The 27,509-nt window shown below is 32.3% G+C and overlaps 1 long non-coding RNA gene across 1 annotated transcript; it reads left to right on the forward strand.

Annotated features, from left to right (window-relative positions):
• Positions 1 to 13,779: 13,779 nt before the first annotated feature.
• On the forward strand, positions 13,780 to 26,840 carry LOC143082145 (uncharacterized). Its single transcript, XR_012980294.1, has 2 exons — positions 13,780 to 13,908; positions 24,719 to 26,840. It is a non-coding gene; the product is annotated as an uncharacterized LOC143082145 (long non-coding RNA).
• The last annotated feature ends 669 nt before the right edge of the window (positions 26,841 to 27,509 follow it).

Below are 27,509 nucleotides of genomic sequence, written 5' to 3' on the forward strand. Positions count from 1 at the left end.
CAGGTTTATGTACATGATCTACGTCAGGAAACTTGTCTATTGTCATATCCAAATCCTCTTGTAAGATATCGGATAGTTTTGATCAAGAGTAACACAACAGATGTGTCTTAGTGGATCATGAACTGCTGACTCTTCAAGTGATCAGACATCACATCTGTTTTTTGCTAGGTTCATACTGTTCAATATTTAGTTTTATGTGTAGAATTTGGCTATTGTTGTTATTTTTCTCATTATTCTTAGAAGGATTGAAACTTTCCCTAAGGCAACATTTTCTTCTTCCAAGATCAAGCTTCGATATCAACTGAATCTATTTACTCCGAAAAGTAGTGTTTTTAATTCTAGGTCATCAAGACTTTCCTCTACTCCTTGTTAATGTCATTAGTATAAAGGAAAAGCAGCAATACCATTTTCGATTTATTAAGTCTCCCAAACAAAGTTTGGAGACTTATTGTTTTTGCTTAGTTCTTATTATTTTTATTATTATTCTTTTTCTTTTTCTTCTTTTTCTTCCACCACTTTTAAAAATGAGCTTGTCCGCAGCATTTGGGTCTATTAAGTGGTATTTTGGGGGGGCAGAAAGGAGGGAGGGGTTTACTATAGAACCCTCTGGGATTTTATTTTCTAAAATTTTCAAATGAATATAACTTGAAAACTGTTTAATTGATAAACACACGCAATCTTCAGCAATGTTCATAGGACAATAAAACAAATCACATGAAATATAGGATGAGTCCCTGGAGGGTCATCCCACCCCCTTCAATTTGAGAATATTATATTATCTTGTAAACGGTCTAGATCCCCCACCCCTAAACCATATATATTTTTGAATGGGATGATAAAACAAATCAAACGAAATTGAAGGGAAGTCCCTGGGGGACACCCTCACCCCGTTCAATTTGAGAATATGCTATTATCTTGTAAACGGTCCAGATCCCCAACCCTAAACCATATATATTCTTGTAGGGGACAATAAAACAAATCAAATGAAATAAAAAGGTAGTCCCTGGGGGTCACCCCACCCCGTTCAGTTTGAGAATGTGCTATTAACTTGTAAACGGTCCAGATCCGCACCCCTAAACCATGTATTTTCTTGTAGGGGACAATACAACAAACTAAATGAATTAAAAGGGAAATCCCTAGGGGGTCACCCCACCCTCTCTTGTTTGAAAACTTGTAAAACGGTCCAGATCCCCACCCCTAAACCATATATATTCTTGAATGGAATCGAATGAAATTAAAGGGAAGTCCCTGGGGGTCACCCCACCCGGTTCAGTTTGAGAATGTGCTATCATTTTGTAAACAGTTCAGATCCGCACCCTTAAACCTTATATTTTCTTGTAGGGGACAATAAAACTAATGAAATGAAATTCAAGGTAAGTCCCTCGGGTCACCCCCGACCTGTTCAATTTGAGAATGTGCTATTATCTTTTAAACGGTCCAGATCCCCACCCCTAAACCATATATATTCTTGTAGGGAATGATAAAACAAATAAAATAAAATAAAAGGGAAGTCTTTAGGGGGTCGCCCCACCCCCCTCTTGTTTTAAAACTTGTTAACGGTCAAGATCCCCACCCCTTAATCATATTTATTCTTGTACGGAAGAATAAAACACATCAAATGAAATATAGGGAGAGTCTATGGGAGTCACCCTACCCCTAAACCATATATATTCTTGTACGGAAGAATAAAACACATCAAATGAAATATTGGGAGAGTCCATGGGAGTCCCCCCGCCCCACATGTATGAAAAACTTTTAAATGGTTGAGATCCCCACCCCTAAACCATATATATTCTTGTATCGGACAGTAAAACAAATCAAAGTCCCTGGTGGTCACCACCAACCCCTCCTGTTTGAATACTTGTAAATGGATGGGACGATAGGACTGTCGAGTTATGGGAGCTTTGTTTGGGATACTTCGTAACAGCATTCTGTTACAATTACTTCTTGTTTTATTTTATTTTTTTATACTTTTTAAGCAACTTATATATAAAGAAAGAGATGTTTTTAATATATCAGGGAGATAGCAGTTCAAGATCAAAAGACCAAGGATTTGGTTCTTCTATTATTTGTTTACATCATTAGCCAGTTAAGTTACCTTATGCGAGAACCCTAGATTTGTGTTCTACCCAATAAATGCTGAAATAGGTGCCATTGTTATTATTTAGAAAAACCTTAAATGTTCGTTGAATCGTTGTATTATGGTATACAAATGTCCGGTGTCCGTCCATCTGTCTGTCCGGCGTAAACATGTCGCACCGTAACTTGAGCACGACTTATCCAAATTTCATGAAACTTAATATAGTTGTTTCTTATGATGGTCAAATGATCTGTATACTTTTTGGTGAAAATAAGATTAATACTTTTTGAGTTACGGCACTTAGTAACTAAAACAGGGGGGTGTTTTTTTCACATGTCGCACCGTATCTCAAAAACGATTCTTGATTATGGCTTAAAACTTAAAACACTTCTTAGTTATATTAATCTTAATATCTGTATATTTTTTGGAGATGATTCAAAGTTACATTTTTGAGTTATTGAGTATTTTGTAAAAAAGGGGGAGGGAGATTTTACATGTCGCGCCATATCTCAAAAACGATTTATGATTATTGCTTAAAACTTTACACACTTCTTTGTTATATTAATCGTAAGATCTGTATACTTTTTGGTTTTGATTCAAAATTTTATTTTAGTGATATTTAGGTTTTTGTTAAAAAAATAAAAAAAACAAGGTGTGGGGATTTCACATGTCCCGCCGTGTCTCAAAAAGAATATATGAGTATTGCTTTAAACTTTCTTAGAAACTATTTATGATTATTGCATAAAACGTCCACACAAGACGTCGGGCGTATCATGATGCAGCTGTTTATTGGTTAAATGCCTACAGCGCTTACAGTGCTTTGATTAACTTTGATGACGTAGAAAAAAGAAGGTGTAGTATGATTGCCAATGAGACAACTATCCACAAAAGACCAAAATAACACAGACATTAACAACTATAGGTCACAATACGGCCTTCAACAATGAGCAAAGCCCATACCGCATAGTGAGCTATAAAAGGCCCCGATAAGACAATGTAAAACAATTGAAACAAGAAAACTAACGGCCTTATTTATGTAAAAAAATGACCGAAAAACAAATATGTAACACATAAACAAACGACAACCATTGAATTACAGGCTCCTGACTTAGGACAGGCACATACATAAATAATGTGGCGGGGTTAAACATGTTAGCGGGATCCCAACCCTCCCCCTAACCTGGGACTGTGGTATAACTGTACAACATAAGAACGAACTATAAAAATCAGTTGAAAAAGGCTTAACTCATCAGATGGACAAAAATACAGTGCCTGGACGTGGCCAGGTACTTATACATCCCGACACAAAAAGACACAATAAACAGATCTGTACTCGCAGTTATCTGACAGCTAGTTCAAAGCCACTAACAACTAATAAAAAAAAATCAACTAAGACGAAACTATCAATCCGTACACATCCAACATCCAATGAATTTAGTGTAAAGACGTCATAAACAGCCAGAGAAAAACATGACCTTGTGCAATGCCAAGTTACAGGTATCGACAGATTGTAGTTCCATGCATATGTATATTTAGTTAGCTTTTAATTTACTGATAACAAAATCAATATTTATACCAATAAAAACAATATTTAATTATCTTATAACAGTGTTGAATAGGTAACCTTTTAGAATAAGTTTATTTAAAGGAGCGACAAGTTTACATGGATCATTTCTAAATTTCCGGGCGCGGTTATCAACATTCCCGTAAAAATAAGGTTGTGCTATCCCGTTTGAAATACGTTTTTACAGGTACAACCAAACTTCAAAACCAAATCTTTATATCGATGGAAAAATTTAGTAAAAGTTTTAAGTAATTTATGGTAACGATATCCCTGGTTTAATCATTTACCAGTAATACATAGGTTGCGTTCGTTAAAATCAAAAACGTCACAACAGACACGGGCATAGCGAACATAGTGATGGTTTGTACACAAGACAAGTCGGAGCTTGTCACTTGGTAAAGCCTCATATTTTCGTCTAAAGACCGTTGGTGAATATTAGATGTGAGTTTTTGAATGTTTTTAAAAAATTCTGAAACAGCATTTGCCTTGTCGTTTCTCCTTGTGTCTTATGCATTTTTCTGACTAGGTACATGACATTTTAAGAAAAAACGGCACTTTTATTGCAATGTTATAACACTAAAATTACAACATTTCATGACAAGAATTCAGTACAAATAAATACAAGAACATTCAGGTCTGAGAATTACACAAATAAACAACACAATAGTTCATTTCAACATGCTAACCACAGAATAAAAATGAACACGTAAAACAACATAGGACAGCACACAAAAGCAGCACCAGATCTACAAAATATGTCACTTTTCTTACAATTAAAAAATGAACAATTATATCAAAACAAGATGTGTTTATTACATTTATATCCAAAGAAAGACTGGGTTCATACAACTGTTAAATGTAATTATTCAACACAAAGATCAATTATGCCCTTCTCTATTCAGGCTGTTCATTGGGCTTATATCATATCTATTTAAATCAATTATACAACTGTACATTTTATTAATTATTTTAATCATTGTATATAGTGTCTCTATGCGATATGGGGCGTTTATATTTTGAAAGATAATAGAGAAAGTTGTTTGCAAAGTATGCTATATATATATATGTCGTGTACAAGTTGCGATTTTGTACAGGTTATAACATGTACAAAAATATTATACATGTTATAACTTGTATAATGCAAAAATACAAGTTATAACATGTACAAAAGTACCTCATACATGTTATAACCTGTACAAAATATTGCTTAAAAATGGTTTTAACTTGTACAAAATTGAAAAATAAGGATGTTTTCTATAATCGCAACAGATGATATTGACCTCAATAACATTTTCATAACTGTTTTCATTATTCCTTCATGTTAGTGTGTTTTGTCCTTTTTTGATACAATTAATGTCCAGGGGTCGGTATTACGAAGCATGCCTAAGACCTGTCATAAGATATATCTTAGGACATGTCTTATGATCCTCTTATGACTATCTATGGACGGGAAGGATTGTGCCTGATGTTCATATGATGAAATCATAATCTTTCAGTCAGTTTAATTGAAGTCTGGAGCTGGCATGTCAGTTAACTGCTAGTAGTCTGTTGTTATTTATGTATTATTGTCTTTTTTGTTTATTTTCTTTGGTTACATCTTCTGACATCAGACTCGGACTTCTCTTAGACTGAATTTTAATGTGCGTATTGTTATGCGTTTACTTTTCTACATTGGCTAGAGGTATAGGGGAGGGTTGAGATCTCAAAAACATGTTTAACCCCGCCGCATTTTTGCGTCTGTCCCAAGTCAGGAGCGTATGGCCTTTGTTAGTCTTGTATTATTTTAATTTTAGTTTCTTGTGTACAATTTGGAAATTAGTATGGCGTTCATTATCACTGAACTAGTATATATTTGTTTAGGGGCCAGCTGAAGGACGCCTCCGGGTGCGGGAATTTCTCGCTTCATTGAAGACCTGTTGGTGACCTGCAGTTTTTTGTTGTTTTTTTTTTCTATGGTCGGGTTGTTGTCTCTTTGGCACATTCCCCATTTCCATTCTCAATTTTATTACATATCTTTATTTGATGAATTATAATTGTGAGTGTCCACTTTGAAGGCTAGAGTAAAATACTTTCATTCTAGTTGACACTCAAAGACATGAGGATAGCCAGGATAGATGTGTCTACAAATAAAATTGGGAATTGAAATGGGGTATGTGTCTAAAAGACAACAACCCGACCATGGAGCAGACAACATCCAAAGGCCACAAATACATGCTTTCAAAGTAGAGGATATATTTTATGTAAAACATCAAAATGACATTCGCCTCATGCAATGATCTTATAGATTATAAACAAAAATTGAGTTATAAATGTACATAAGTCATGCTGAAGGCCAAAATGTTGAAGAGTAGATCCAAAGATATTGATAATGAAGCGTGGTCCAATGAAAACTATTTCAGCTCTCTCTTGCTTTTACAGAGTAAGCATATAAGACATTGTTTTAGTCTTTGCATGCTATAAAATTGAGAGGGAGGAGTATTTCCCAAAATTATTAGGAATCGTTCTTAAATTTTTTGGAAGAATTTAGTTACTAGTATCTAATGTAATTGTCATTGAGGAATGCAAGCTTTTAGTAAATAGTGTCACACTTATTTGAGCCATGATGGACTGCATAAAACATACAATTACATGAAAACACATGTTGCCAACATAAGTCATGAAACATATATTTCTGAAACTTTGTGATCATTGTCCTCTACAGAAAAAGACACGTTCTGGCCTATTTATTGTTGTTCTTTATGCATGTTATGCATTGGTGAATTTAAATGTATATTTTACTTCATTAAGATTTATTTTAAATTTTGTACAAGTTAAAACCATTTTTAAGCAATATTTTGTACAGGTTATAACATGTATGAGGTACTTTTGTACATGTTATAACTTGTATTTTTGCATTATACAAGTTATAACATGTATAATATTTTTGTACATGTTATAACCTGTACAAAATCGCAACTTGTACACGACATATATATTATAGTTTTCTCAATTCATTCAATGAATTGCAAAAGCGCCTTCATAATTTGGGTTTTCATCGAGACTCCTTGATTAAACCGTTTATCGTAGGATAATATTACTGTGTTATATTGTATGAAATGATTGATCTTTGAGTGTTGGTAAATTGGTTAAAGTGTGTATCCTTCAAATATTTGAACAAGCCATCTGAAGGTAAAATAGAATGGAGAGTGGAAAGGGAGAATGTGTCAAAGAGATAACAACCTGATAAAAAACAACCCAAATGCCACTAATGGCTCTTCAACACAGAGAGAAAATTCCTCATCCGGAGGTGGCTTTCAGTTGGTCCCTTAACATCTATATACATGTATACAAATTCGCTTATTAGTCATTACACTTATTTCCGAAACATATGTATGAACCATTTAGAAAAAATACACAAGTCTAACAAAGACTCATGAGTCCTAACTTAGGTTAGATAATAAGTGTGTGTCTGGGTTAAACATAGTTTGTGAGATCTCAACCCTCTCTCCTCACATCTAGCAAATTCGGAACAAACAAAAACAGACAGTAAATCCCAATAAAAATTAAATTAAAGTCCGATGTTAGAATAAAGAGATAACCCACTCAAAAACAACCCAATGCCACTAATGGTTCTTCAACGTAGTGCAAAAATTCCTGACACGGAGGCGGCCTTCAGTTGGTCCTTTAACATCTATATATACAATTTCGCTTATTGGTCATCACACTTATCTCCGAAACATAAATATGAACCATTTAAAAAGATACACAATAAAATTGAGAATGGAAATGGGGAATGTTTCAAAGAGACAACAACCCGACCATAGAGCAGACAACAGCTAACAAAGACTCATAGTTCCTAAGTTAGGTTAAATAAAAAGTATGTGCCAGGTTTAAACATAGTTTGTGAGATCTCAACCCTCCCTCCTCACTTCTAGCCAATGTGGAACAACCAAAAAGCACAGCAATACACACAGTAAATCCCTATAAAATAAAATCAAAGTCCGATGTAAGAATAGGCAAAACGAAAGAGTGAGCAAAATGACAATGATCAATATAAATATTAGGAGACTACTGACAGTAGCTTACATGTCAGCGTCAGACCTCTATTATTTTTTTAAAGGAAAAAACTAGGACTTAAAAAGAATGTCATTAATGTATCTATTAAGCATATAACAAAGGCAGTAAGTTCTTAGTATTGAAGACCTTGTCACTGCGATAAGCCACTAGTCTTCGTGCCACCTGTTTAGAATGTCGATAATAGAAGCTCGTTACATAGTGTACTAGTTAACTAATACGACATGTATGGGGGTTAGTAAACTTCGATCTCATCTTATATGAAATTTACTAACCCCTTTTGTATCGTATTAGATCACAAGAACACTATGTTACTAATAATATTTAGTGCCTCGAATAGGAAAGTGTAAAACATAAATTTTGGATGGTTAAGGAAAAGAAAGAGTAAAATATAACATGCAATCTGAACCAAAGCCGCAAAGACTGAAAAAATAAGACTAATAATATAAATTATTTATATATTGTAGATGTAAAGGCAAATGCTGTTTAAGAATTTTATCCACTTCAAAGAATTTCAATTGTTAACTTTTAAGAATGGTTCACATTTTTTCAATGGGGCTAATTCTTCTGGAAGAACAAGTCCATTAGAAATAATCAGAAGATGCATGTCATCCGATATCAACACTTCAATATCATCGTCATATAACGAAAATAAAAATGCTTATGCTTTTTGTAAATTTGATGTACCATCTTCTACAAAAATAGAAAACTTTAAAAACATATCCAGCGTCCACTCAGGTGTGGTTAAAACAACAGATAAAAGTTATGTCAAAATAATATGCCTCAAAAAGCAAAAGTTCCAGAGGTCCGTTATTAAAGTTATCGCTCATATTATCGGGGACAATGACAAGCTTACAGAAATATACCAAGTGAAAACCAATGCGGAAACATCGAAAAAACTGAATGAAATTCTAACAAGCATTTTCTCATCTTCGACAACAAATAACCAAACTTATTTTGAACAAAACTTTATCAAAATAATTTTTGGGTCCGGAGAGAAACTATCGTCAATAACAGACGAGGAAATAAAAAGATATTGGACAGAAGGAAATATTTAATACTGTAAGGAAATTCAAAAAGAATTTGGCATGTATGCAGTTTCTAAAAGATATAGAATCAACTTATGTTGCTACAATGGCTATGAGAGCCATTGGTCCTCTGCAATGGACGAAGAGTGGTCAAATTCAAAACAAAGACGAAAATTATCGGGAGACATGTAAAAAGGCCGAAATTCTTAAAGAACTAATGACGTCAAAAGATAACGGTAAAGAAAAAGAAAAGCGTATATTTAGTTTCCTCACTCATCCATTTCAATACATGTTTACTCTTATGCCTACAGGACTTATAACTATAAGAGAAAAATATTCTAAATTTGAATTTCCTCTCCTGAAAACCCCTAAAGGTATTATCGAAGCTAAACAGTTCTCGCTTATTATGGCTTATAACGTTTTCCACACAATTTGCCTAGAAGAACTTGATCGATGCATGCATCCACAGATGGTCGAAAGGATGCGAGATACATTCCAAAGTGAAAGTGAGAGTGAGTAATATTTATATCCCATAATCCTTTCCTTATAAACAGCATTTCAGCAAAAAATACTCGTGTGTCCTTCCGAAAAAGCCAACAAACGCCATCTCAAGTTCAATGTGGTATTATGTCAATTGAAGATATAAGTAGGCAAATAACTGATGTGGATAATCTAAAGAAATTATTATTCGCAACTAAAGTGTTGTGCGTAGAAGGCAAAACAGACAAAACACTAATTGAAGGTTTATTTGACCTTATTTCTAAAAAGTTAAATTACATACCCAATGAAAAACATGATATGATTAGCCATCAACTGATAGACACTGGGTCTAAAACGTCCGATTATCCTGTCAGGAAGTTTTGCAAACAAAAAAGTTTGCCTTGTCAATTCGATTTTGATCGGGACAACTATGTCCAATTGAGCCACGGCAAAAACCAGACCAAACTAGTTAAAATTCTCCTATATGGGGATGCTGACGAAGACTACTCAAGATTTTTTAACAAACCGATTCAAGAGCTTCTTCATCATTCAAATGGTTTCCATCAATTGTCAGAAGAATTATACAAAAAGGAGATTTTCTTTTGGAAATTTGCCGATTTGGAGGACACTATCATGGATGTCTTATCCAAAGTAACTCCAGAGAAACAAAGCCATATATTTGATGAAAGTTTCCCAGGATTGACCAAACAAAAAATAAAAAGAAACTATTAAACATCACAGGCGACAAATTGGAAATTCTCGCGAATGCAGATATAGAGAGTAAGGAAGGTATCAGGTTTTCAAAATTTCTAAAACTTTAATCAATTAGAACTAAAGATAAACGTACGCAGTATTTCAATCATTATTGGGACAAGAATTCGTCCAAATTGTGCAACAAGTCCTCAAAATAGGTGACATGTATCAATGAGCAAGGTAGAGCTGATTTAAACCCAAACCAAACAATTGTGATATTTGTAGATAAAGTTAATTGAGATTGTTATATCACAGCGTTAATAAAATTGAGACTGGAAATGGGGATTGTATCAAAGAGACAAATATATACTCGAAGTACATATTGTTCAATGGAGTATGACAAACTTGTAAGAGTTGTTGTGGAAAGGGATATAAAACGAATTTTAAACTTTTTATCACAATTCGTGTAAATGAAAATGCAGGAGTATTTTTTTTTTTTATTTTTTCTCATTATCGGCTTATTAGTAAATGATTATATTTACTAGTAAATATAATGTGCTGTTACTTGCAATCATGCCCACAGTGTACCCATAACTGACTGTTGTAATGAATATGTCCCATTTAGTAAAAAATATCTTCTGTGCCCATGATCCAGCAGTTTACTTATATGAATCTTGTAATGATATTGAAACAAACTTTCAAGTCGATATGAATGAGGATTATATTTCCTTTATGATTTTTGTCCAGTTTTAATCAGATAAAAAAAGTCTTTTAAACCCACTTTGATAATATTACCGAAGACGTATCATCAGAAATTAAATATATTTTGTGCGTTGAAAGGGAGCGTACGCCCCTTACTACTATCTTATATTTGCTATTGATAATTGACTGAAGATTGGTACATCCACTAGCAAGTACGTTTTAAAAGAGGTTTGATTTTTTCACACAGTATTGGCGACTCTAGCACATATGAGAGGTTTAGCTATCTATAATAGCAGGTGTAATTCACCGTTTTCTACATAAGCAATGCCTGTATGTATCAAACCAAATCAGACAGGTACACCACAACTTCAGTACAAACTGTTAAAATCAACCGAAATGAGGAAGTTCGTGGATTTAGTTACATCTCTGGTGAAAGTGGTTTTATTGACCATAATGATAAATTTCTTAATTTTTTAAATTCAGTCAACAGATCAATCAACATTATTTGTTTTTCGTTTATTTTTATAGTTAAATAAAGTTTGTTTTTATACTCTTTTGAATTTTTTCACACTTTGTTCTAAAGTTGTGGTATGTTCTTTGTACCCACTGTACCAAGTGAGGGTTATGTCGAGCAATCATAACCATATTAAACCCCATCATACTTTATATATATGTGACTTTAAAACAAGTACATGGCATGTAGTGGTTTTATTAGTTGCTGTCTGACATATTTGTTTTTAATTAAATGGGTTGTACAAATATAAACATGAACACAAAGTACTGTTCATAAGAGTACTCGCAGTTATGTCAACATACTTTGCAGTATTTTCTGTCTGATAGTTATATTACCTTACAAACAAGAAAATAATGATAATTTGTGTGATAGATATTCTTATTTTTATATGTTGTTTATATTTAAACAAATAAATATGTATATGTATATGTATACATAGTCTTTGCATTGTGTATTACATTTTGCTTTATTATACTATCTTCCTGTTTTATTCATTTGTTTGAACCTCAGCTGTACAGCACAAGAGACGCACCTATTTTCACACGAATAATAATCTTTTAGATTTTATAGCGTTTAGTTCCACATAGTTTTAGAAAGCTTTAAGCATAGAGTTTAGAACATTGCGCAATCCTTTCTTTGTTATTTATTGCATATTGGAAGTCAAGTGATAACTTTGATTTGACTTTTTTTTAAACACACGTTTACCAGAATACACAAACCTTATTATAACTCCTCAATCCGAAATAATTCAAATGAGAAGTGGTTCCATAATTGGAATGTAACACGTGAAGAAGAAGAAGAAGAAGAAGAAGAAGAAGAAGAAGAAGAAGAAGAAGTTGGTCGATATTTGATTGGTATATCTTTCGTTTAAATTATTTGCATTACCGTAAAGTAATATTTGTCAATATTTAAACAGCTTGATACCAAAAATATATCAGTGATCTATATTTCAGATCAACATGTACATTGTACCCCATATTTCATAATTAAAACCAAGGACTTGTTTATATTAACATTGACATTGATCACTTCATGTTGACTGCGCATTTCACAGTTTTAGTAAACAAGGCAAATGTTAGCTTATTTTCTTTTTAGCAATAGAAGGTTTATGCAAAAAGGATCAACTTAAATATGTCCAAAATGTTTACACATTCGCCACTGTATAGTATACAACAATTACATAGAGATCACAGAAACAACAAATACTCAATTATTATAGAATAATAAAGAAAGAGAAACTAATCTGTTCTTAAAACGTCAAAATTCACTACAAAAAGGTTTTATAGCAATATCTACTGCATTGCTATGTGGAATTTACTTTGACGTATTCGAAAGGTAGAGTTAAGATCTCAAATTAACTTCATGTAGCATTATAAGATAGAAAATCTGACATTGGCATTATACATTGATACATACTTAATACGACACCTTTTTCAAAACAATCTCTATTATAGATCTACAATTTATTGCTCGAATCCAAAAAGGCCAAATAAAGTACGAAGTTGAAGGGCATTGAGGACCAAAATTCCTAAAAGTTTTGCCAAATATAGCCAATGTAATATATTCCTGAGAGAAAAAAGCCTTACTATTTCAAAAGTTTTATAATTTATAAATATGACATAATCAATGATTATTCATGTCAGCACAGAAGAACTGATTACTGGCTTATGATACCCCGGGGAATTAAAACTCCACCAGCAGTAGCATCGACCCAGTGGTTGTATAATAAACCCATTCTCAATTTTATCATCAAAGATACCAGGATTAAATTTTGTACTTACGTCAGACGCGCGTTACAACTGTGAGTGAGCAAAGCATAAGATTGTGAAAAACTATTTTGTTCATTATTTTGGTTTTGAACAAATATATAATGTAATTGAGGGATATTTGTGGAAAAAAACAGTCAAGGACATACCCCACCATAACATGTTATATCTGTGTAATTACACCGTATATATTTTGATTGAAACTGTCTGTACAAGTGAACAATGGTGAGAGGAAATCTTTTTTTTTAGTAGTAAGCTGAAATCAATAAACATGACTATGCATTCTTTTCAGGATTAGTAGAGGCTATCAAAGTACCGCAGTAATTATATATGTTCGTATATGCATAAGCGCTGTCTTTGTTTAACAAATATATTGGCAAATACACTAACATAGAAAGAGAATTGAGGTAGAATCATCGGCAGTGGTAGAAAAAACTCGGAAAAAATCGTTTTAAATGAGAAACAAATGTTAGAATACGCGAAAATTCACTGGCTACCAACCAATCAAAATCCATCAGTCTGATATCAGGTGTAATTATTACTGTTAGTTCCCCATCGAAAGTTATTTGTAGACCGAGCTGAAAGCAGAACTCCTTTTTTTTTAAATGTGTCAATGTATTCAAACATTATTTGATCTTAAAACGTATGGTTTTTTTTATGTTATCTCTGCTTTAATTTTGCAACTATTTTTATGGTCACACATTTTGTTAAGTCAAAATTAAATTCTAATCCAAGACTATATTTTGTCAGTTAGCAAATCTGAAATTTTCACACTTTTTGAAAATTAGCATTATCTTTAATCAATAGTTTACCATTTTGACACTTCCCTGTGTAGCTTATCTATAATGCATACGTATATATGTACATTGTACTAAACATTTCATTATCAGATACAAGGATGCATATTTAAACATCTGTCTTTTCATTACATGTACATCTGAACTTCTACTATGCGTATTGTTACTTAACAAAGCATACGTTAGTTTATTCTTGTATAGCAATTCCATTGAACATTCGAAAGAAGCAAGGTATGCATTTTACTTTTGTTTCGTTGAAATTTATTGTTTCCAATGTTCGCAATTTTACAGTATGTTTTGTAGAATATAAAAACAAGAAGTTATATTAGCAGTAAAACAACTAATGAGACAACTTTAAGTAGGATATTTATTGACCTGTATATACAACATGTGAAATAATAGACCACTTTCGAGTTCATCCGTCACCGGAAAAGAACTCGTCAATTATGCGCGTCATTTACCAGATAGAGGGGGTCGCGTGTATCCCTACACTATTACGGTTCATCAAGCGTCTTAGTGATCGTCATTGTGCAGGATAAACTGGAAATAATGGTGTTTTTTAGGTACTTAATCACAATTCCCTTATGACAGCAGTGCTGATTATCAATTATGAGAATTCAATTTGCCGAATAATTCGTACAATGTAGAATTATATTTTTCTAACCGCTCGCTCAACATTGGAACGGAAGTGACGACGCACATAAACGCACGAATGATGTTCACTAAAACCAGAGTTTTTGACGGAATTGCATCGAACTCGAAAGTTGTCTATTCAAAAGAGTTGAGAAACTAACCTGATATAAACTAAAACAAAAGATGTAGTAGAGAATTGATAAGAAGTAGTGGATTCGTAAACGATAATCAACGAGCGACTTTAGTCGCGAGTTGATTATCGTTTTCGAATCCACTACTTCTTATCAATTCTCTAGCTTAACCCATTTCTAGTAAAACGACTATCTGTTTCATGATCTGAGAATGAATCAACGGAATTTCATGAACATAACTTCGTATTTTGTCTTTTTTATTCTCTGATAGCTGGAAATGATTAGATCCACACGGTTCACATTTTTATATAACTTAATATAAGTTAAATTTAACTTAAATGTGTTGTTATCTTCCCTTTTTATTACCAGATTTTATATTTGTAAATAATTATTTCATTCTAGGTTTAAGCATTACAAATAATCTATATTGATTAGATTTTAGTATTTATAATTCATTCAAAAGACATATAATTAATAGACGTAATTTTTTAAATCTTTTTTTGAAAGTTGAAAAAATTTGACTACCAACATTTAATATTTACATATATAGTATTTAGCAACGGAATGAGCAGTTAATGTCGTCAATATCTCCCAATTGATTAGGTTTACAACACACATTAAAAATGACTTAAACATTTTAAATCTTCTTGAAGTGAAAATGTCACAGTAACATCACTTCTCTAGAAACTAGTTGATGATAAGATAGATACAAGTGATTAGTCTTATTTAAAAAATTATATATAAATTTTGTGTAAAATGGTTCCCTTTCATTGTCTTTTGATTATTGTAACATTATTTCATTTGGCATCCATCGACAATCAGTTAATGAACTAGTATTATTTGTGGTACTCATTCTGAAACCCAAGCAGACTTGCTCTTATTACAAATGTACAATATATAAAGTATTCAATTTTGCAGAGTATCATGTAAGCTGTTCATAGCCGTGATCGTCTAGTCGTTGGCATGGTAAAAAAAAATATTGTGATACCAACAGTGCCAAGTTCAAGCCTAGTTTTTTGCAATATTTTTCTCTACTAAAAGTAAAAACACAAAAATACTGAACTCAGAGAAATCAATTCGGAAAGTCCATAATATTGTTTTTAATCTTAGGGGTATCTTTATTTCATTTTTACTATAAAGTTGACGACTTTGTATCTAGGTTTGCCGCCAAAGAAGTAGTTTTATAGTCAAAGCTTATCACTCTTTATTAAAATTAGAGTCAGTAAGATGTTGATTCATATAATCAAACAAAGAAAAACTAAGTGATCATGGTAGGATATCATTTTAATACTAAAACCAAAATTAAGCATTTGCCATGATGAAAAGGGAAAGGCCTTGTACATTAAAAGTGATAAGTGTAATGTGTACCTGGATGTTTATTTTTATTACGGAATTGTACTAATAAGTAATATTTACAATTCATTGATTTAAAAATCACCTGTGTAGATATTTTATTAGATGACAAAAAGACTGAAATACAGTATATTGACATGCGTTGACAGATATACGATATAAGAGTGATATTTAATTAGTAATTTATATCGGCACTCGTGGTCTAGTGGTATCATGCATAGACTACAGACTTTACTGACGAAAATACGCGCGAGTTCAAATCTTTCATTTGTCACTCGTTTTTGAGAATATCACATGCCGTAAGTTAAAAGTTTAAAGTTATGATATAAGTTATCTTAAGTTAACATGGTGGCCAGTGGATTCTTGAAAAATAATCCACTGTTAGAACAATAGACTGACGTCAGAGAAATGGGTTAAAAACGAAAATCCAATATATTTGTTTGATCTGGTGATTGAATATAAAACTTAAGAAATATAGTATTATGGTGTATCAAACAACTATTCACTAGTGATGCAAACAAAGTCATCATAGATACCAGGAAAAAAATAGATTTTGTCCCAGACGCGCGTTTTGTCTATCAAATACTTATCAGTGACACTCGAATCAAAAATGTTAAAAGACCAAATAAAGTACTAAGTTGAAAGCATTGAGGACCAGAAATTTATTAAAGTTTGCCAAATACAGCAAAGGAAATGCACTTCTTCATCAAATAGGCTGATTTGTACGGTTTGTTCTGAAGTTGTGATGTTTAATTATACCCACTGTTACAGGTAAGGGTAATATTGAGCAATCACAGCTGTCTGTTTGTCTTTTTTTCATTTTTAAGCCATGGCGTTGTCAGTTAATTTTTGATTTATGTATTTGACTGTCCCTCTGGTATCTTTCGTCCCTCTTTTACAAAATGAATGTGTACCTGTTTAAACAAAATACCTGTCATGTAGTGGTTTTATTAGTTGCTGTCTACCATATCCGTTCTTGATTAATTGGGTTGTACAAATATAAAGACAAACACAAAGTACTGTTCATAAGAGTACTCACAGTAACGTCAACATACTTTGCACAGTTTCTGCCTGATTCAACGCTTTGCTCCTTCATTCTAAGAGAAACGTATGAGGATAATCGCTGTATTTTGTTGACTTTGATTTGAAATTAGTTGAAAAATTTCACATGTAAATTATTTCTCATACAGGTAAAAACCATAAAAACAATACGAAAATATGTTTTATATGGTACAACTTAGATAATATGTATAGTTATATTACACAAACAAACAAAAAAATAATGATTATTTGTGTGATAAAATATTCTTATTTTAAAGGGGCACTATAAGCTGCCAAATTTATGTTCACCGATTCGACTCAAATTCTCATATTTTATTTATAACAGTGTTAAACATTTTTCCAAACTATCAAAAGTATGAAATAAACAATTTACAGGACATGGTCGCAATAAGATGTAGCTTCGTTTCGTGTGAATTTTAGCCAAGACGCCATCTAATTAACTATCGAGTTGACCTCCTATGACCATATACGCGATGTAAACATAAACATAGATATAAATAGATCAAGCAACTCGTACTATTGGATTTTATAGGTCTGTTTAATTTGTATTATAGATAAAAAAAAAATATGTTTATCGTCGTTTTTACCTAAGAATGATTTTGTGCGGATCGAATCAGTTAATCAAGTTATTTACCCAGTGACACTTTCAATGTTGACATTCTTTTCCTTTAAATACCCGTATACGGACAATGCATCCGTTATTCTATCTCTTTCTACGGAGTTTAATTGGAGTTTAAATGAATACAGATTTAATGAGGTCGACTTATTCACTTGCAAGTGAATAACTCATTATCAATGTTTATTAGCTTTATTTGACAACTGAACCATTTTAGCTGAAAAAAGCAAATAATTATTTCACTATTTCACTTTCATTAATGATTGAACAAACAATCATACTTTTGATTTGTTATGTATCTCGTAGCTAGTGCCCCTTTAATGTATTGTTTATATTAAAACAAATAATGATTATATGAAGTAATATATAAATTCTTTGCTGTATAATAAACACGGAGAAGAGATGAAAATTTGAATCAAGAGATCAAGGGCAGAGGGAGTGGGAACTGTAAGAAGACGATGAATCAACCAATAGGATTGTGATAGACACGCTTCTAAGACTGTTTTTTTTGTCGCAGGGTCCGTAGAATAAATTTGTAAAAGGGGAAAGGAAGTAGAAATATGTGCCCCCCCCCCCCCCCATGTTCATCTTTTCAGAAAATCAGATCTTAAATATGGTAAAGACCCTTGTCTTCATAAAGACTATATGGTGATCTATTATACGTGACTTTTCTAATGTTTCCATGAAAAAAATAAAGAACGTAGTCGTTGCCTTGCGTCTAAAATGTTGCCTTTATATACTCTCTTGCTTGATTGATAAAATCTAAAACCAATCAAAGAAATTTATGAAGAGGATGAAGCATGTCGATCTTTATGTTGAAGTAGAAGTTTGTGGTCGCATGTTTGTTTTGGATGAAATTAAGTTATACAACCTATCAATGAGCAGTGTTTGGAAGATTTGTTGGTTATCTTTCTTCTTGTTTTATACATTTGTTGTTACTCGACATTTGATTGACATATCTATCATTTAGATTATTTTTCTAATCGTAAAGTATATGTATATCATATGTCAACATTTAAACAGCTTGAAACAAACACCTAAAATGATCTATAATTGCAGATCAACATGCACATTGTACCTAAAATTGCATTATCAGTAACAATGACATATATACATATACACATATAAATAACCTTGGCTTTGATCATTACATGTTTATTGCGCACCTTCACAGTTTTTGTAAACAAAGCAAACTTAAGCTTATTTTCTTTTTTAGCAATATAAGTTTGAGGCAAAAAGGAGCAATTTATGCAATTCGTTATGTCTAATTTATATGTTTGCACATTCGTCAATGTATAACATGTTTCCTTGTTTAATATTGAAATAAGACGTAGAGAGTGTCTTCTAACACCACACAAATATAGAGGTCTGACAACTAAAACCTGTAATAAAATCCAAGTCTTTTGAAGACTGCAAAACTTTGATAAGCCCATTATTCAAGAATCATAACACGACGAAAATGGATTAGATTCTAAAACTTTTAACTCCTTGTTTTATAAAAAGTAAAATAATAAAAATACCGAAAATTCTAGACTGAAACATTCGTCTTCATTATAATAAAGATAGAAAAAAATAATATATTCACTTCTTCACTAGAAATTAGAAGATGTGGTATGAATGCCTTTAAGACAGCTGTATATACAAGACTCAATGTGTAAAAAGTAAACATCTATAGTTCAAAGTTAGACATTAAAAACTTAGCCTTGGCTCATACCAAACAAAAACGAGAAACACATCAACAAACTACAACAACTATTAAATCACTAAACAAGGGATTCAACCGGAGCAAACAAATGCAGCATGTTTAAACGTTTTTACAGGCTCCAACCTTTGCCCTAATGTAACATTACAATAACAATTACAATAAGAAAGCCACACAATGAAACATCAATTGAAATTGCTTAACTCGATCAAAAAGACATATGACAAAAAAGAAGTAAACATACACAGAAAAAAGAAATTTGATCTATGACATAATATAAAATACAATATCAATAAACCAAAAAGGGGATGTAAAATAATGTTGAAAAGACAACTGTAAACTACTTCAGATTAACGATTCTGTCGTCATAAAAATTATTCATATTTGGTAGACAACATGCTAATTTTGTTTCGTTCATTGGTCTATGCATTTTAAAATGAAATCTTGTTTGTCCCCGACAGAAAATTTCACTGTTTTTTTACTCCATATTAGTAATACTCTCATACAGGTATAAACGTATCTAAACATTTTCCTTTATAAATATAAAAATGTATAGAATTATACGTTTTTTAAATTGTTAAGAATTTGACACAACATAGAAAACTAAAGAATAAGCAACACAAACCCCACCAAAACCTAAGGGGTGATAGATCGCAGGTGCTGCGGAAGGGTAAGCGGATCCTAATCCACATGTGGCACCCGTCGTGTGGTAGCAAAAAACAGTTAGGAAAAAATATCAAAATTTGCCCTCATTAATTTTACCATCCCCTTTTCATTGCTTTCTTGCAATATTAAGCTTACTATTTGTGTCATATGTATGGAATCAGCATCTTCCATAGATTTTATATCTAGTATATAAAATGGTAAAAAATAGTTTCTTTTGGGTGTATCCATGGCAACAAACTGCATTTATTTGCTATAAATATTGCAAAAAGGGGGGAAAAGATGTCACATATTTCCCCAAAATTTGGATGAAAGTAGAATTTCAATCGCTTGAAGTAGTACCTTTTCTGAAGCTGTTTACATATATCTTTCAGGTAATCCAATGAAAATCATATGTCTTTCGTCTCATTTTTTTGTAAACTATATAACTTTCATATTTGAACAATCCACCGGAGCAAAAATGCGAAACTAAACTCCTAACTGTGTATTGCTACCTGTTGCTCATGTTATAACAAATCCGGTAAATAGTCTAATTCGGTACGCCACATCCATGAAAGGGAAGGGGGTGGTAGTGGCGACGTAAGGAACATATCCGATATCATTTGTGAAACGGTTATTCCATAACAGTCAACCAACTCGTGATGGCGTCCGTAAAATTTACGAAGGGATGATTTCAACTTCACCATTTGGAATTCATGGTTTAATAGCTACCCTGTGAGCATAAAAGACAGTGTTACGAAAACTTTAGAAAATTAATACTTTTCAGTATTTTGATTTAGCTATTAGTTCCTCATTGTATTTATTGTCAACCGAGCTGAATGCAAAATTGCTTTGCTTTAGTGTGTTAATATATTGAAAAACTTATGGATTTTAACAGGCCCTTTTTGTTATTGTTGCATTCGCTTTTTTTCACATTTTCTTTATGATCATAAATGTTGGTATGTTGAATGAAAATTTTAAGCTAAGACTGTTTATTTTTCTGTTTTAAGTCTCAAATATGCACATTTTAAAAAACAATTACCTGGCTTATCTTTTGTCAATATTTTAAGTTTGACACACCACTTAAATCCTAATCTATAATACATACATACATGTACATTGTAATCAATAATTTCATTATCAGAGACAAAGACGCATATTTAAACATCTGTCTATTATTACATATACATCTGCACTTCTTCTATCCTCAGTGTTACTAAAAAAAAGCATATGTTAGCTTATTCATATTATAGCTATTAAAGTGAAGATACAAAACGAGCAAGGTATGCACATTAATTATGTTTCATTCATATTTGCAGATCTTGTAAAACCATATCGTACGTAACATGCGGTTGCTCTCTACCATATTTGTTTGGTATATGGGAAGGGTTGGTGCTTTTAAACTAGTTTATCCCGGAAAATCTGCATGCGCCTGTTCGAGGTTTGGAGTCAGCATTTCAGTGATTGTCTGTTGTTTCTGTGTATCATATTTGTTTTTCTTTATTATTTTGTACATAAATCAGACCGTTCGTTTTCCGTTAGTGAGAACTGTTTTACATTTGTTATTCCGGAGCCTTTAAATGTGAGTATGTAGCATGGTTTTTGTTCTTTATTGAAGATTATACGGTGATATATATTTGTAAATTGATGTGGCATTTGGTCCCTTGTGGAGAGTTGTCTCATTGGTAATCATACCACAACGCTTTTATAATTATTAGGTTTTTCAATACCAAATATATATGATGCTTTATGTAACAACTGTATTTTTAACCAGCCCAGAGGTCAGCACTTCTGTGCTGACATGAATTATCATTGATATGGTCATATTTATAAATTAACTGTTTACAAAACATTTGAATCTTTGGAAATACTAAAGCTTTTCTTTCTCAGGAATAGATTACTTTAGCTGTAGTCGGCAAAACCTTTAGGAATTTTGGTCCTCAATGCTCTTCAACATCGTACTTAATTTGGCCCTTTTACCCTTTTTGGATTCGAGCGTCACCGATGAGTCTTTTGTAGACGAAACGCGCGTCTGACGTAAATAAAAAAATTAATCCTGGTATCTATGATGAATGTATCTTAACAAAATCAAAATATTAAGATATTTTATTACAGGGTTATATTTACTTTAATTGTACTTAGTGTATACTTAGATCATAAATGCATAAATTATACGTGCAAACACATTTCCTCTTTGTCGTAGTGATTTAAAATTGTAAAAAAAATAATACAACCTTTAACTATACAAAATGTCTTAATTGTTAGTACCCGTTGTATATCTTGTCTCTATGGTAAGTGTATATGTTTACGTAAATAGATCGGTTTCACCCTCAAGGTATGCAATTTTTACTTATTATTATACTTCTGTAATTACGTTTATGTTAAATTTCATAGTTTTTATATTCCGCTTGTGTTAATAGTTTGTTTTCTGATTCCGTCTGTGTTAATTTTAATTGTAAGAGTATTCGAAAAAGTTGCAAAAAAGGCGTGAATAATTTACATTTTTACCATACCTGTGTGATTCCATGTTTAAGGATGTTTTTTTATTTATTCTTTTAAGATATACAAAATTCTCTAGTGCCAATACATATTCTGCCAGCTACAAATCACAAAAATACTGGACTCCGAGGAAAATTAAAAAAGGAAAGTCCCTAAATGTCAAAATCAAAAGCTCAAACACATCAAACGAATGACTAACAACCGTCATATTCTTGACTTGGTACAGGCATTTTCTTGTGTATAAAATTTTGGATTAAACCTAATTTTGAAGCTAGCTTAGCCTCTCACTTGTTTAACAGTCACATCAAATTTATTATATTTACAACGATGTGTGAAAACCAACATAAATAATAGGTAAAACTTGTTTTAAAATTCTCATGGTAAGCCTATCTACCATTACATCTTTTCCGCTCGCATTCTTACAAAACCTGCTATCTTAATTTGAAAATTCAAAGATTTAGAGACAATGCAAAAATATTTTTGAAGCAGAAATATTTTTAAATACACTGAACTTAATACTAAACAAGACGATGTTAATCATCCTAATTACGAATAATACGTTGTATGTTTTGCTGTCATGTACTTTTGGTACTCATACATCCCGTCATTTTGGTATTGTGCCATGCACATTTTTGTATTTTTGTCTTTTAGTTTAGCTTACGTACTTTTTCTTTTTAGTGTCTATATGCCATTTTCTTTTTTTCTTTGTTGAAATGTTTTTTTTAATTTTATAACACAATATGGACTACTGCTCCCCCAACCCCCCAATTTTTTTACATATTTTTCTGTTAAGTCTGTTTGTTTTGCTCATAAATAGTTGTCAATTTAATGGAACTATATTTTGACTGTTATACAAATGAGATTTTAAGCTTGCTATCAATTCACTTTTAATCAACCATTTTCTACATAATGAAATGCCTGTGATTATTAAAGCATATGACAGTTGTTATCTATTTGTGTATTGTGTTGAAGTTTTATATTGTGTCATTTGATAAAAGGCTTTCCGTTGTGAATTTCCTTGGATTCGGTATTTCCATTAATATATCCCTCAGAACTAGAAATTAAAAAAAACCAACAGACACTGCTTCTTCCGCCTCATATTTAGACTTATATCTCGAATTTGATATACACAGTCAACTCAGTACCAGAATCTATGACAAACGAGACGACTTTGATGTTGAAATTATAAATTTCCCACACCTTAGCATTAATATACCGACTTCATCTGCAAATGTGATATACATTTCTCACTTTATTCGAAATTCAAGAGCTTGCAGCTTTTACTCAGACTTAGTAAAAATAAACGTCACCAGTGTCTGAGCAGAAAGATGATGAACCAGGGGTATGTCAAGGAACGTCTCGTCGTTTTTCTAAAAAAGTTCATCGGAAGGTACCAAGACCTTGTTGATTATTCCGTATCAACTTCAACAATAATACATGATGGTCTTGGTGTATAGATTCTGCGTACTGACGTTGTTTATCATCTTAACGATGTGTTGTTTTGTTCTTTCGTTTGTTTTTGTTCTATTATTTATATTACTTGTACTGTTTGGTTTGCTTTCTGTGACGTTCTGTGACGTTCCATTTGACGTGGCTCGGTACTTATACTTCCCGTCAATGTCTTTGTATTATTCATTTTGCTGGCGTGTTTTGTATATGCGACTTTTTGTTATTTTGGTTCTTAAAACATGACTCGGTACTTTAAAGGATACCGTCATTATGTTCTTGTTCTATTATCAATTTGAAAATACTTTGAACGACAAACGACAAAATTATTTTACTCGCGTAAAGGTATTAACCATATTTGAATTCTTAAAAATTCTTAAGAACTTCTAGTAAATTTTAAATCTCGGTCTATGTCTGAAATTCATAGCTTTTGATTTTTAACCCTGTATACCACCATTTCCAACGTGAAATTATAACTGTTTTGAATAAACATTGAACGACAAATTTTTTTTTATCCTATGTGACATTTACATTTTCTGACTTCAGACACGTGAAGCAATACATATATTTTTTAAATTTGATAGATGCTTTTGTGCCTTTTTGCAAATGACTGTTTGTTTTAAGATTGTAACACAGTGATGACTGCTGTACCCAAATGTTGACTTTTGTTTATTATGTCTGTTTTGTTCACGCATCGTTGTTAATATAACGGAATTTGATGCGACTGTCATATACATTGGAAAATGCCTGTACCAAGTCGGGAGTATGATAGTTGTTGTCCATTCCTTTTTATGTGCTTTATCATTTGATTTTGTCATTTGATAAGTTTCTTTACAATTAAATTTTCCTCGCAGTTCAGTATTTTTGTGGTTTTACTTTTTAGTTATTTTACTTGTTTTTGTAGCACAGCCTTAAGATAAGAATATCCCACTAAATATAAAAATTCATTTATTGTAGATGTTACGGCAAATGGTTTTCAAGAATTTTATCCATTTCGAGGATTTTCAATGCTTGACCGTCGAAAAAGGTTCTCATTTTTTCATTGGTGCTAATTCCTCAGGAAAGTCAAGTGCATTAGAAATACTCAGAAGATGTATGTCACCTGATATCAACACTACGATATCATCATCCTATGACGAAAGTAGAAATGCTTATGCCTTTTGTAAATTTCATATCAAAGTGAGCACCACAATAAGAAACTTTAAAAACATATCTAGTGTATATTCAGGAGTGATAAAAACACCTGGACCAAATAAAACATTTGTCAAATTCATATGCCTTAAAAAGCGCGAATCACCATTGTCAGTGCTTCAAATGTTCTATTATGATAATATAAAAAATGACACACTTACAGAGCAATATCGAGTGACAACAAATGCTGAAACATCTCAAAGGCTTACTGAGATTCTTGCAAGCCTTTCGTCTGCTTCAACATCAGATGTACAAACTAATTTCGATCAACACTTTATCCAATGCGTTTTGGAATCTAGAGATACATTTCCGTCTATAACAGACGATGAAATACAAAGACATTGGACAAATGAGGATATAACTGCTGAGAATTTTAAATATAATTTAAAACATATGCAGTTTCTAAAAGATTTGGAATCAACGTATGTTGCAACAATGCCCATGAGAGCAATTGGTCCTTTGCAATGGACTAGGAGTACGAAATTTGCCTGTAAGGATGACAATTATATTGAGGCGTGTAAAAGAGCCGAAATTATAAACTTGCTACTGACATCAGAAGATGTAGATCATGAAAAAGCGGATAGTATATTCAAATTTCTGACTAATCCATTCGAATATGAATTCGAACCAACACAAAATCCGAACAAAATATTTGTAAAAGAGAAATATGGTTCTAAATTCGATCTTTTGAAAACACCAGAGGGTATAATCGAAGCTAAACAGTTCTCACTAATTATGGCACATAAGAATTTCAACACAATTTGCCTAGAAGAACCTGACCGATGCATGCATCCGCAAATGGTTGAAAGGATGCGAGATATCTTTCGAAGCGAAAGTAGGGACAAAGTAGTGATTGTAATATCACACAACCCATTCCTGATGAACAGTATCACGGCAGAGAAAACACACGTATTCTTCCGAAAGAAAAACCATAAATATTCATCCAAAGTTTCCTGTGGTATTCATGCAATCTGTGATATAAACAGACGCATAACGGATGTTGACACTCTAAAGAAACTCATTTTTGCAGCTAAAATACTTTGCATAGAAGGGATATCAGATAAGATTCTTTTTGAGGGTCTGTTTGATTATATTGTTGGTTCTACATATTTACCACGCGATGAGAGGCATAGTATCATAAGCCATCAACTGATAGTCCTTGGTTCAAAAACATTTGATACTCCTATTTTCGACTTTTGTGAAAAGACAGGTTTGTCTGCAAAATGGCTCTTTGATCGCGACAAATATATTACGTTGGACGAAACCCAAAACAAGATAGCGGGATTTAAATCACTTAAAGATTCTTATGGAAACTACTCACAATTTGAGGATAGACCGATCGAAGACTTTTTACAAGATAAAAATGGATTTGACAAATTGTCTGACAAATTATCTCACAAAGGAATATTTATTTGGAAATTCGGGGATTTGGAAGACACCATCATAGATTCCTTAAATGCAGTCAAGCAACAACAAATATTCGATGTAATTGCACCAAACCTGTCTGATAAAACAACCAAAGAGGCAATTGAAGCCACACAAGAATTTAAAAAGACGATCAAATATAAACTTACTCATATGGAAAGACGCAAATTAGCAACCTTGGCAAAAGAAATGTATCATAGCCAACAATCGAACGAAGTTAAACGATTCTTCGAATTTTTGAAATTGGAATAAAGAACACCCAATATATAACTCACAGTTTCAGCAATCGTTTTAAAGAAGTTGCAGTTACTTGAAGTAGCAATTTTCACATGTAAAAATTGTAAAATAAGTTTTGTTAACAATGGGAGCGAACAACATAGATTCGTATAATTTTAATATGTTTTAATAAAAATCAATGCTTTCGCTAATTATTGAAGAAATAAAACATATTGAATTATTATAACCCCACCATATTCCTTTTCAGGTCTTTAACACAGCGAGAAAATCCAGCACAAGGAGGCGTACTTCAGTTAGCTCATAAACAAAAAGGTTTACTAGTTCAGTGATAATGGACGTCACACTAATCTTCAAAGCATATAAATGAACTATAATTAAAATCAACCAGAGGTTTCTTATTTAGAACAGGCGCAAAAATGCGGCGGGGTTAAACATGTTTTGTGAGATCTCAACACACCCCTAAACCTCTAGCCAATATAGAATTTAAAAAATGCATAGCAATACGCACGGTAAACTCGTTTTTAAAGAAGCCCGAGATCGATATCAAAATAGGTAATAAAAGAAACTAATCAAAATGACGATGACACATAATTTAACAAAGGACTGCTATCAGTTACTGACATTTACTGTCAGCTACAGACCTCAATTATACTGATTATAAGAGTATGTCTTCGTCATATGAAAATCAAAAAATATCCCTTCTGTTAGGGGGAGAGTATCATACCATCATAAAAAGTATGAGCAGAATATAATCCGTGTCATATCAACAATTGGTTTTAGAATAAATGTGTTAATTTCCGATGCAAAAACCCTATGAGTGAATCAATATTAATATTATAATATGCCATCTGTAATCACATGACAACAGTATTGTAACTATATCCCTATTGAATAA

Source organism: Mytilus galloprovincialis, chromosome 7 (genome assembly GCF_965363235.1).
Source record: "Mytilus galloprovincialis chromosome 7, xbMytGall1.hap1.1, whole genome shotgun sequence".
Classification (NCBI taxonomy): domain Eukaryota; kingdom Metazoa; phylum Mollusca; class Bivalvia; order Mytilida; family Mytilidae; genus Mytilus; species Mytilus galloprovincialis.